The 10600-nt window shown below is 38.0% G+C and overlaps 1 long non-coding RNA gene across 1 annotated transcript in view; it reads left to right on the top strand.

Moving 5' to 3' along the window:
* The window catches only part of LOC127552913 (uncharacterized), a 239524-nt gene extending 237555 nt beyond the window's left edge, over positions 1–1969 (top strand). The window contains exon 8 of the long non-coding RNA XR_007951615.1: positions 1522–1969. This is a non-coding gene — a long non-coding RNA (uncharacterized LOC127552913). The remainder of the gene's footprint in view (positions 1–1521) is intronic.
* The last annotated feature ends 8631 nt before the right edge of the window (positions 1970–10600 follow it).

A 10600-nucleotide genomic window follows, 5' to 3' on the forward strand; every position in this document is an offset into this window, starting at 1 on the left:
ATGATAAGATGTCCTAAACCCTACTAACACCATATATAAAAACCCCAACAAGATGATGGATTCAGAGCTGCAAGGAATCCTTTTACAAATCTCTTATTTGTCAGATAAGGAAACTGAGTCAGGAAGGGACAGTAACGTGTCCAGGATAATCCAGATAGTCAGGAGCAGAGTCATGATAAGAATCTAGGAATCTTCTGATTTTTCACTCTGATCTTCCATGATGCCATTCTGATTTTCTTTCTAGCCTAGTGACAAAAAGATACTTAATGGTACATAAGCTCATTCAGGGAATCTCTCTAAATATTGTGTTTCTTTGAAGTTAAAACATCATTTATCATAGTAAAAACTCAGAAATGTTGAAATGGATTCTCGAGTAGATTTAAAGTCCATGTGACCAATTGCTCTTTGCACATTTTTGCCTGAATGTTTTTCTCAAGCTCAATGTGTAGAATAGGAAACGCATTTCATTTCCCTTGAAATCTCTGTTCATTCAAACTTTTTTTTTTCTGTATTACCCAAACTGACCAATTTTGGAGGCTACAGGTTACTCAGTGGAGAGAGCACTAGATTCAGTCATGAAGACTTAAGGTTAAATCTTACTTCATACTGATTATTTGTTTGTGACCTTGCCAAGTTGGCAAACCTCTTATAGGCTTAGTTCCCCCACATGCAAAATGGAGATAATAATAATAGTGAATTCACCAGGTTGTTGTGAGGATCAGCTGAGATACATGTAAAGGGCTTTGCAATAAAACCCCAAAATAACTGCTAGGTGCTACCACTGGTTCCGAAGAAGGGATTGTAGTTATAGTATTTGAAAGAACCCTCAGCCATTTAGTCTCAATTCTTAATTTTATAGATGAAGAAACTAAAGAGGACCAAGGAAGCTAAGTGGTATGCTGAAGACTCACGGGTAGCATGCACCAGACATAGGATTTGAATTCAGACCTCTGATTGCAGAGTCATTACCTCAATCTATTTCTTAATAAGAAAATGCATTCTCTTCTTCCCTTTCTTTGAAAGAGTATGAAGATAGAACAAGTCAGACTTGGTGGGTGTGTTGATTAGTTCTCAACTTTTCTCTTTTTTTCTTTGTGAAAAGGCATAGATTTCTGGGGGAAGAATATATTTGAAAAAGAAGGTGATGTAAAACAAATGATAGCAATAAAACCTTCCCAAAACTAGTGTTTTGGTGAATTGGATTCAACAGAACTGTAAGAAATCCACCCCCACCCCTTACATTTGTCAGTAAAAGTCACAGGTGAACATCTGAACTAGAATTATTTTCTTTAAAAATGTTTTATTGATATCTTTTGTTTTTAGATTGGCTAGATCTATCTGCTACTGCCACCGGTCCCTCTCCCACCTCTCAAAGAGACATTCCTTATAACACACTTTATTTAATGCTCAATAGTATTTAATTTTTCCAATTATGTGTAAAGATACTTTAATTTTTTGTAAGATTTTTGAGTTTCAAATTTTGTCTCCTTCCCTCCCTTGTCTTCCTCCTCCCCAAAACAGTAAGCAATCTGATGTACACCTTATAACAGAGAAGAAGGAGAAGAGAAGAGGAGAAGAGAGAAGGAAGAGAGAAGGAGGAGAAGGAGAAGAAAGAAGAGGAGAAAGAGGAGGAGAAAGAAAAGGAGGAGGAAGAGGAAAAGTCAGTAAAACAGATCAATCAATGGAAAAAATATGACATTTATAGTGACATCTCACTTTGGAGGGCTCCTAAGGGCTCTGGAGGAAGAGGAGGGCTTATCTCCTAGCTCTTATGTGGCCCTACATCCTGTGCAAAAAGAAGCTTCCTGGAATCCTGAAAATGGAGCAGACTTTGGAGTCCAGAAGACTAAAGTTCAGGGATCACAAATTGAAGTTGAAACGGATCATGGAAACCATTAAACCCAATATAGTTTATTTAGGAGGAAACCACAGCCCACAGAGTTTAAGTAACTTACTCAGAATCTTACTGCCTTACTGAAAAAAGGCAGAGACACTAGAAGGCAGTTGGGAGGAGATAGAGCATTCTACAGATTTCAAGGGAGATTCCCTAACCTAAGGATTCTTATGCTTTTTTCACTCGCAACTCCTTTCTTCAGGAGAAATTTTTTTGGGGGTATACAAATCAAACATCTGTGGAAAATAAATCCCAATTTTGCAACTCTCACATTCAGTCATGAAACCTCATATAGATCACAAACCACAGTTTAACAATCTGGATCCTCCAGCCATTCTGGAGAGCAATTTGGAACTATGCTCAAAAAGTTATCAGACCGTGCATACCCTTTGATCCAGCAGTGTTTCTACTGGGCTTATATCCCAAAGAGATTGTAAAGGAGGGAAAGGGACCCACATGTGCAAAAATGTTTGTGGCAGCCCCTTTTGTAGTGGTAAGAAACTGGAAACTGAGTGGATGCCCATCAATTGGAGAATGGCTGAATAAATTGTGGTATATGAATATTATTGTTCAGTAAGAAATGACCAACAGGATGATTTTAAAGAGGTTTGAAGAGACTTACGTGAACTGATGCTAAGTGAAATGAGCAGAACCAGGAGATTGTGTGCATAGCAATAGCAATATTATAAGACCATCAATTCTGATGAACGTGACTTTTTCCAACAATGAGATGATTGATACCAGTTCCAATGATGTCGTGATGAAGAGAGTCATCTGCATCCAGAGAAAACTGAATGTGGATCACAACGTAACATTCTCACTCTTTTTGTTGTTGTTCACTTGCATTTTGTCTTCTTATTCATTTACTTTTCTTTCTGATCTGATTTTTCTTGTGCAGTTGAGAATTATTAAATATGTTTATACATACTGGATTTAACTTATATTTTAACATGTATAACATATATTAGATTGCTTTGGGGGAAACAGGAAAATCTGAAACAAGGCTATGCAAAGATTAATGTTGAAAAATTATCTGTATATGTTATGAAAATAAAAAAAAACGATCTGGATTCTATTGAAATCATAGTCTGGTTCAGAATAATAATAGTTAATTATATCTATATAGTGTTTACTGTGTCTAGCACTATGCTAAGCTCTTAAGAGAGAGAGAGAAAGAAAAGAAATGAAGACTATCATTTATATAGCCTTTTAAGGTTTATAATAAACCTTATAGACATGATATCATTTATGTGTCTCATAATAATCCTTTCATTATAGATATTATTAAATGAGGAAGCTGAGACTTAAAGATCTGAAATGACTTATTCAGGTAGCCAACATCAGAGACAGTTCTTGTTCTCAGGTAATCTAACTCTGGGCCCAGGGCACTAGCCCCTACCTCAACCAGCTCACCAAATAGCAAAGAGCTCTTTGTGGCTTCCTAACAATAGCTGAACCCCCCCCCCCCAACTTCCTTAGACAGCAAGCAATTAGATATAGGTTAAACCTGTGTAATTCTTCTAAATGTATTTCCATATTCATCATGCTGCACAAGAAAAATCAGATCAAAAGAGGGGAAAAAATGCAAGAAAGGAAAAATAAAACAAGCAAGCAAATAAACAACAATAAGAACAAGGTGAAAATACTATGCTTTGATATTTCCCCTCCTGCATTTTTGTCTTTACGATACCTAATCCCAATGCCTAGATTACATTTATTCCTCATTCCCATTTACTAGAATTTTTCATTTTTCTCTTTTTGTTTCATAACATGTTTATTTACACAGCTTATACAATTCCACTGGATTTCAAACTATTTACTTGTCACATTTATGAAAAAATCTTTATAAGCAGCAAATATTGATGACATTTTGATTTATAAACCTAAATCATCAAAATGATAAATTTTTATTTCTCAACCTTAAAACAAAACAAAACAAAACTACTTTTAGACAGATTCTTGAACTGATGGTTCATAACTAGCTTTTTTCCCCTTCTGTGGCAATTGGGGTTAAGTAACTCACCCAGGGTCAAACAGCTAAGAAGTATTAAGTGTCTGAGGTCACATTTGAACTCAGGTCCTCCAGACTTCAGGGCTGGTACTCTATCCACTGAGACATCTAGCTGCCCCAGATCTTTTTAATTTACAGAGCCAGCACTTCCATCATGCAGCTCCATTAGTTTTCCCAATTCAAATTTGGGCTTCTTGAGCTTCTCGACTTTTCAAACAAATACATAATGAAGAAGGCTCATGGATTGGCAAGGCTTATTACATTATGGTTGATTGTATTTCATTGAACTATGTCATTGATATCTTTGGGGTCCTTTATGCTTGGTTGAGAAGGGAGTATATTTTTCAAGTTAAGATGGCACCATGGTGAAGATTTGGAAGTTTTGTCTGTTATATGAGGAGAGATTCCCCTAAATCAACCATGATTGCCAATATCCTTTGACCACTCCCCTTTAATAACAAAATAGCCACCAGAGGCTGGAGGTTGGGATTCTTAACTTTTTACAACCATTTATTTTTCATCTTTACATCCTTTTCATTCCCTATAAGGAGTCTCCATGGATCTTCAAAGGGCAAGAGAATAAAAGTATCTTTCTCCCTTCCACCCCATCCTGTTTACATGGCAACCCCAGTCTCCCTTTCTTTGGTCTTAGCCCAAATATTTTCCATTAATAGGGGTTATAAGAGGCTTCCCCATCACTTCTTTTTTTCTCAGGGAGACCTCAAACAAACCCAGAACCCATTAGCCCGGCTGGCTCTTTGTGAGGTTCCTTCATCCTTTGTCAGTCTGGTGGTCGGAAGGGTGAATGTGGAGAAGCTGTCTAGCTTTCTAATATCCCCCCACCCCAGTGCAGAGCTCAAGGTGGCTCATTTATGGCTTGGCTTTAAGCCATGTCCTGGGTTTAGGGGTAGAATTCAGAGATGAGACTCAGGAAGGAAGCAAATTTAAGATCACAGCTGGCAAGAGGGGCCAAATTCTGAGTCTGGAAAAGTCTCTAACATTGGCACACCCATGTGCCTTAAAAGAAGTAGAATTAACGCTCTGTCTTCAGACTGGGGAGATGCCCCTCCTCCCATTTAATTCCTGCCCTGAGGAGCCATCTGTACCCTGTGCACCCAGGCACAATTGCACCCTCCTCCAGGACTGAAGACCCTGGTCCCGCACCCACCATGGATGAATGACCCTTTCATAAATGCTGAACTTCCTCCTGTCTTTTGGGCAACCAGACCTTAGCCAATCATAGAAATATATCACTGCAGGGCTATCCCCAGAAAAAAAAAGAGAGAGAGAGAGAGAGAGAGAGACAGAGAGAGAGTTTGACAGTTTAATAAGTTAACTTAAAAAAAAAAAACTTGTCAGTTCCTGGACCATTTTTATTGGCTTCTGAGAAGTGGAGCAGTTTTGAGGGTGGAGAAACTAAAGGGTGATGATAGCATCATTCGGGTGCAGACCCGCCACTCCCCCAGAGGACAATAATAGTCTTATTTCATCATTGGACAGACCCTCCCCAATCCCACTCTAAGCACCAGCCAATCTTTCAGAAGCTTAGAAACCTCATGAGAGACCAGATCAAGCTTCCTCTCCAAGGGGTCACACCCTGAGTGAGCCCCATCCCCATCCCCATCCCCTATTCTTTAAAATGTCTAGTTATGTTTTTGCTAGAGAGCCATCATATAGGAGGGAAGGAATCTTATGGGGGAGCCAGAGTACCTGGATTTAAATCCTGGTTCTTCTTTAATTGCTTCTTCTCTCAAATGAGGACATTTGAGAGCTATTCTAGCTTTCTCCACTAGTGACATTGAACTAGAGAGCCTTTTGAGTCTTTTCTACTTTAATTCTTTAATTCTGGTATTTTCTCCAACTTCTGCTTCTCCAACCATTTTGAGAATGGATAACCCCCTGTGGCTTTGGAAAGGGTATATGTCTATATAGTAATGCCTTCCCCCATAGGCTTTATGACTGTGTATATGATTTGTATATGTGGTACTTCTTTTGGTCTATTCCTCCAACTTATAATTATGGGGGAGCTGTATAAAACTGTATCAACAATGGGCAGCTACTGCACCCAGGTCTAGGTTGAATGAGGTCCAAGATTCTGCTACTACAGCTTTTAGAGTCTCCATCAGTTCATTTCCCTTTAATAGTCTGCCAGTAGACACAATTTGGGGCAGCCAGGTGGTAGAAGGTATAGAGTGCCAGGTCTGAAGTCAGGTTCAAATCTTCCTGAGTTCAAATTTGGCTTTAGACACTTACTAGCTGTGTGACCCTGGGCAAGCCACTTAACCCTATTTGCCTCAGTTCCTCATCTGGAAAATGAGCTGGAGAAGGAAATGGCAAACCACTCCAGTATCTTTTGCCAAGAAAACCCCAAATTAGATTATGAAGAGTCAGACATGATTGAAAGAACAGAACAACAGACACAATTAATTCAAAGCAACATTTACTAGGATTGCATAACAAGAACAGAAAATAGTAGCTACAGGACATTCCCTCCAACCCCCAACCAGCCCCCTTCATCGGGTGGCATTCTGATTGATGGATTGACAATTGTGGAACTTTGGTGATTCACTTATTTATTTATTTTCCACCATTGATTTCAGACTCAATGGTTGATTTTTAAAAACTCTACGGAGAAGAAGGAACAAAGCAAATGCCTTCTAATTCAGTGTTCCCAATCAATAACAGCCCATAATGAAAAGAATACATAGATGGATTTGTTTATGTTGGAATCACTTCATTACATGTCGCATATTTTTGGAGAGTCTCTTCAAGCTTGTTCCTTGAATAATTACATCCTTCTAATCTCCAAAGAGTTCAGGGAATGCTTTTCTGCTGGGTTCACGACATGGTAAAATATTATGCTGGTTCCCAAGCACTCCCACTAATGAGCTGATCTTAGGAAAGGGATGCACCACACTTCCATTTTATATTTCATGCTTTTAGTTTTAATGTCACCATCATTTTCAATGACAATCTTTCCCTCATCAGAAAACCTCCCTTTTAAAAAGGGAAGATATTTCAGAAGACCAGACCTCGACTATAACTAGTTCAGACATTCTGCACCCATAGTCTCAGGGATTATACACACAAATGGATAAATACAAGATGATGGGGGGAGGAGTATAGCACTGACAGCTAACTGGGGAACATTGAATATAGGAGATGGGATTTGAACAATTCTTTGAAGAAAGTAAGAAAGTTACTACTTGGTAGGGGTGATAGATGAACTGGGGGGGGTTGCTGTGCATTATAGACTTGCTGGACAGATTGTGCAAAGCTGAGAGTGTTATAGTTATAGTTTTATATATATATATATATATGTATATATATATATATTTTTTTTATTTATTTATAGTTATAATTAAAGCATTCCCCATGCCTGGAATGCTCTCATTCCCCAACTCTGCCTCTAGAAATTCAGTTTTCTTTAGAGCTCAGTTTGAGTTACCTCTTAACTCTTTCTTTCTTTCTTTGTTGAGGCAATTGAGGTTAAGTGACTTGCTCAGGGTTACACAACTAGGAAGTGTTAAGTATCGGAGGCCAGATTTGAATTCAGATCTTCCTGACTGGGCTGGTGTTCTATCCACCACATCAACTAGCTGCTCCCTCCTACCCCTTTCTTGACCTATTCTCTCTCTTCCCATCTTTTTACTTAGAATTTACTGTCTGACACTATTAGCAATTGTTCACTGTGTAGCCCCATATTTACCCTGATATTTTGAAGATGACCCAATGTGGGCAGAAGTGGAGAATAAACATTCTATTCTCTGTCGTTACTAGAGAGCCTGAAGAATGACTTTCTGCACCAAGCTACACACCACCAGAAGCAGCCCAGAAGTTCGTCATCATCCCTAAAAGGATCTAAACACTAGGTCTCCAGATGTTTCCAAGGGAACTCTGAACAGATGCTCCCAGGGATGGTCCCCATTAGCTGATTCAACTTCTGCTACCCTACAATGCTGTGATCGGGGGCAGCTCTTCCAAACCACACAAAAGCTGTGTCTCATGCTGTTGGTTAACTCCCATGATTCCCAGACCTCCTACCTTTCTCATCACAGGGTGTGAAACAAATTTTTAGCTGAAAGGGGCATGAAGGATGAGCACAGTCCAGATTTAAGAGGGAACAAGGTACTTATACCACTTTCCTTCATCAGACTGACCACTAGTCAGTTTTTGTCATAGAACAGCTATCCTTGCCTCTTTTTTCAATTATCCCCCAGACAACACCCTCAGGCTCTCATTTGCTGAGTCCAATTATAAGACAAGAATCCTTAGCTATATAGTCTCTGAGAATGGGAGGCAAGCAGAGCAGGGCATTTTGGTGGGTGGGTGGGGGAACACTGAAAGAGGGAAGCAGCTTCTCTGGGCTTGTTTTCAGATCTTTTGTTAGCTGATTACATGGTCTTTGATAATTTTTCATTGACAGAAGGGAGCTATTTGCTTGTGGATTATTTGAAAGAAACAGGCTTATGCAAAAGAAAAACAAAACCATCTTCTGACCCACCAAGCCATTTGACTTAGGAGATGCTAAACAGAGATTGGAGTTGTGAGAAGATATATTTTACAATCATGTCTAAAAAGGATGCAGCAAACATTTTAATGTTATCTTAATTTAAAATGTCACTGATGCATTTTAGTTTTACATTATAATTATTTCTCAATATATCCCTTCCATGCCATTAGGAATCAATAAAAACAATCAAGCAAAACCCAAAATGCTGTTTGATAGAGTATATAAAATAAAATTTCACACCTTATAGTCCCTCAGGTTTTCAGTGAAAAAGTTCTCAATTTTCTTATTTTTTCTCTGAGTGTACTTTTTTATTTTAAGAAATAAATTTTATTGTTTTTTTTTATTTTGATCAAATATATTTTCTTATATGCTTCTTCCCTTTCAAAGAACCATCCTATATCACAAAGGATGTTTTTAATGGAAAAAAGAGAGGAAAATCGGCAAAACCAACCAAAATGTTAAAACAGTCTGACAATTGAAGTAGTGCTGCCCACTTGAGAATCTCTCACTTTGGAAAGGAGTTAGGGAAGTGACTTCCCTTAGTTCTTTGTAATTTTGCAGCATTCATTCTCCACTGCTTTGTGGTTGTTCTTTCTATTTACATTGTAGAATTATTGTAGATATTGCTTTTTAGCTCTGTTCACTTCATTCTTTTTCATCCCAATCATTTTTCAAAATTCCTGTTTTTCTTCAATAAATCTTCCCTTATAAGAAATTAAGGAATGAAAGAAAGGAAGAAAAAAAGCATATTTAAATGCTTAGCCTCCTCAGAACCAAATACAAGGGATACAAATAGAAAAAACTCATGATGTCATGACTACATCTGATAATGTATATAATACTTTGACCTTGTGGTCCCCCAACTCTCTGTTGTGAGGAGTTATAGCTCACCACACTAACTATTATTTGTTCTTCAATTGCTCCAGTTGTGTCCAAACCTTCATAACCTTATATGGAGTTTTCTTGATTTACCATAAATCTTTCATTTTACAAATGAAGCAACTGAGGCAAATAGGGCTAAATAACTTGTCCAGGGTCACTGCTAATAAGAATCAGAAGCTGGATTTGAACTCAGGTTTTCTTGACTTCAAGCCCAGTGGTCTATTCACTGGGCCACCTAGTTGTCCCTATGACATAATTAGGTTTATACTTTTAAAATATCACTTTGATAGCTATACAGAAGATGGATTGGAGAGAAAGAAAGATTGAAGGCAGGGAGATCAATTAGAAGGTTTTCCTTTAATTATACCATGAACAATGATGAGAGACTTGGCCCTTCTTATAACAAACAAACAAGGAAATTTCAAAAGACTTTGAATGGAAAATGCCATTTGCACTCAGAAAACTATGGAAGACTGAATATGGATAGAAGCATGAGATTTTCACTGTTTATTTATTTCTCATTTTTTTTTTTAAATCTGATTTTTCTTGCACAGCATGATAAATATGAAAATGTGTTTAAAAGAATAGAGCATATATAACCTATATCAGATTACTTGCTGTCTGGAAGATGGGGGAGAACACAACGTCTTACAACAATGAATGCTGAACACTATCTTTACATGTATTGGGAAAATAAAATACTATTGAAAATTTAAGAAAAGAAGAAGGTTTTCCTTTAGGACAAAGAAACTGAAGCTCAGAAAAGTGAAATGACTTGCCCCCAATCACACTGTAAATGTCACCAGCAGGATTTGAATTCAAGACTGTCTTTTTTCCAAGCCCAATGCTCTATCCACTGCTCTCTTCACTCCTGAGGGATGGAAAGTGTCGCCTCTTATTCAGGGCCTATTTCAGCAATTATTAAATGTGGTTTCAGGCTTCAGAAAAGCATCTGAATTTCAGAAATTATTTGGGATTTTTCTGAAGAATTCACATAGAATGAGTTTTTAGCTGATACCTGCCTCACTTGATTTTCTGGGATTTAGTTACCAGTATAGAAGACAGCAGATCTCAAATCCTCCTCTGCTGTGGGAAAGTCTTTCCCTCAAACTGAGCTGGGGGCCCTTAAAAAGAAAACGTATTCCTGTAACTTCAAGTTTGCTTCTAAAGGAATTGATTACATCTTAGCGCAGTGTTTGATTTCTTTTTCAACCTTCAATGGCAGATGGGAAGCACTGTCTATTTCCCCATCTGTATAATCTGAAGTCAAGAGTGAAAAAGAGCAGTGTGTTTTCAGAAA

The sequence above is a fragment of the Antechinus flavipes genome, chromosome 3 (assembly GCF_016432865.1).
Source record: "Antechinus flavipes isolate AdamAnt ecotype Samford, QLD, Australia chromosome 3, AdamAnt_v2, whole genome shotgun sequence".
Lineage (NCBI taxonomy): Eukaryota > Metazoa > Chordata > Mammalia > Dasyuromorphia > Dasyuridae > Antechinus > Antechinus flavipes.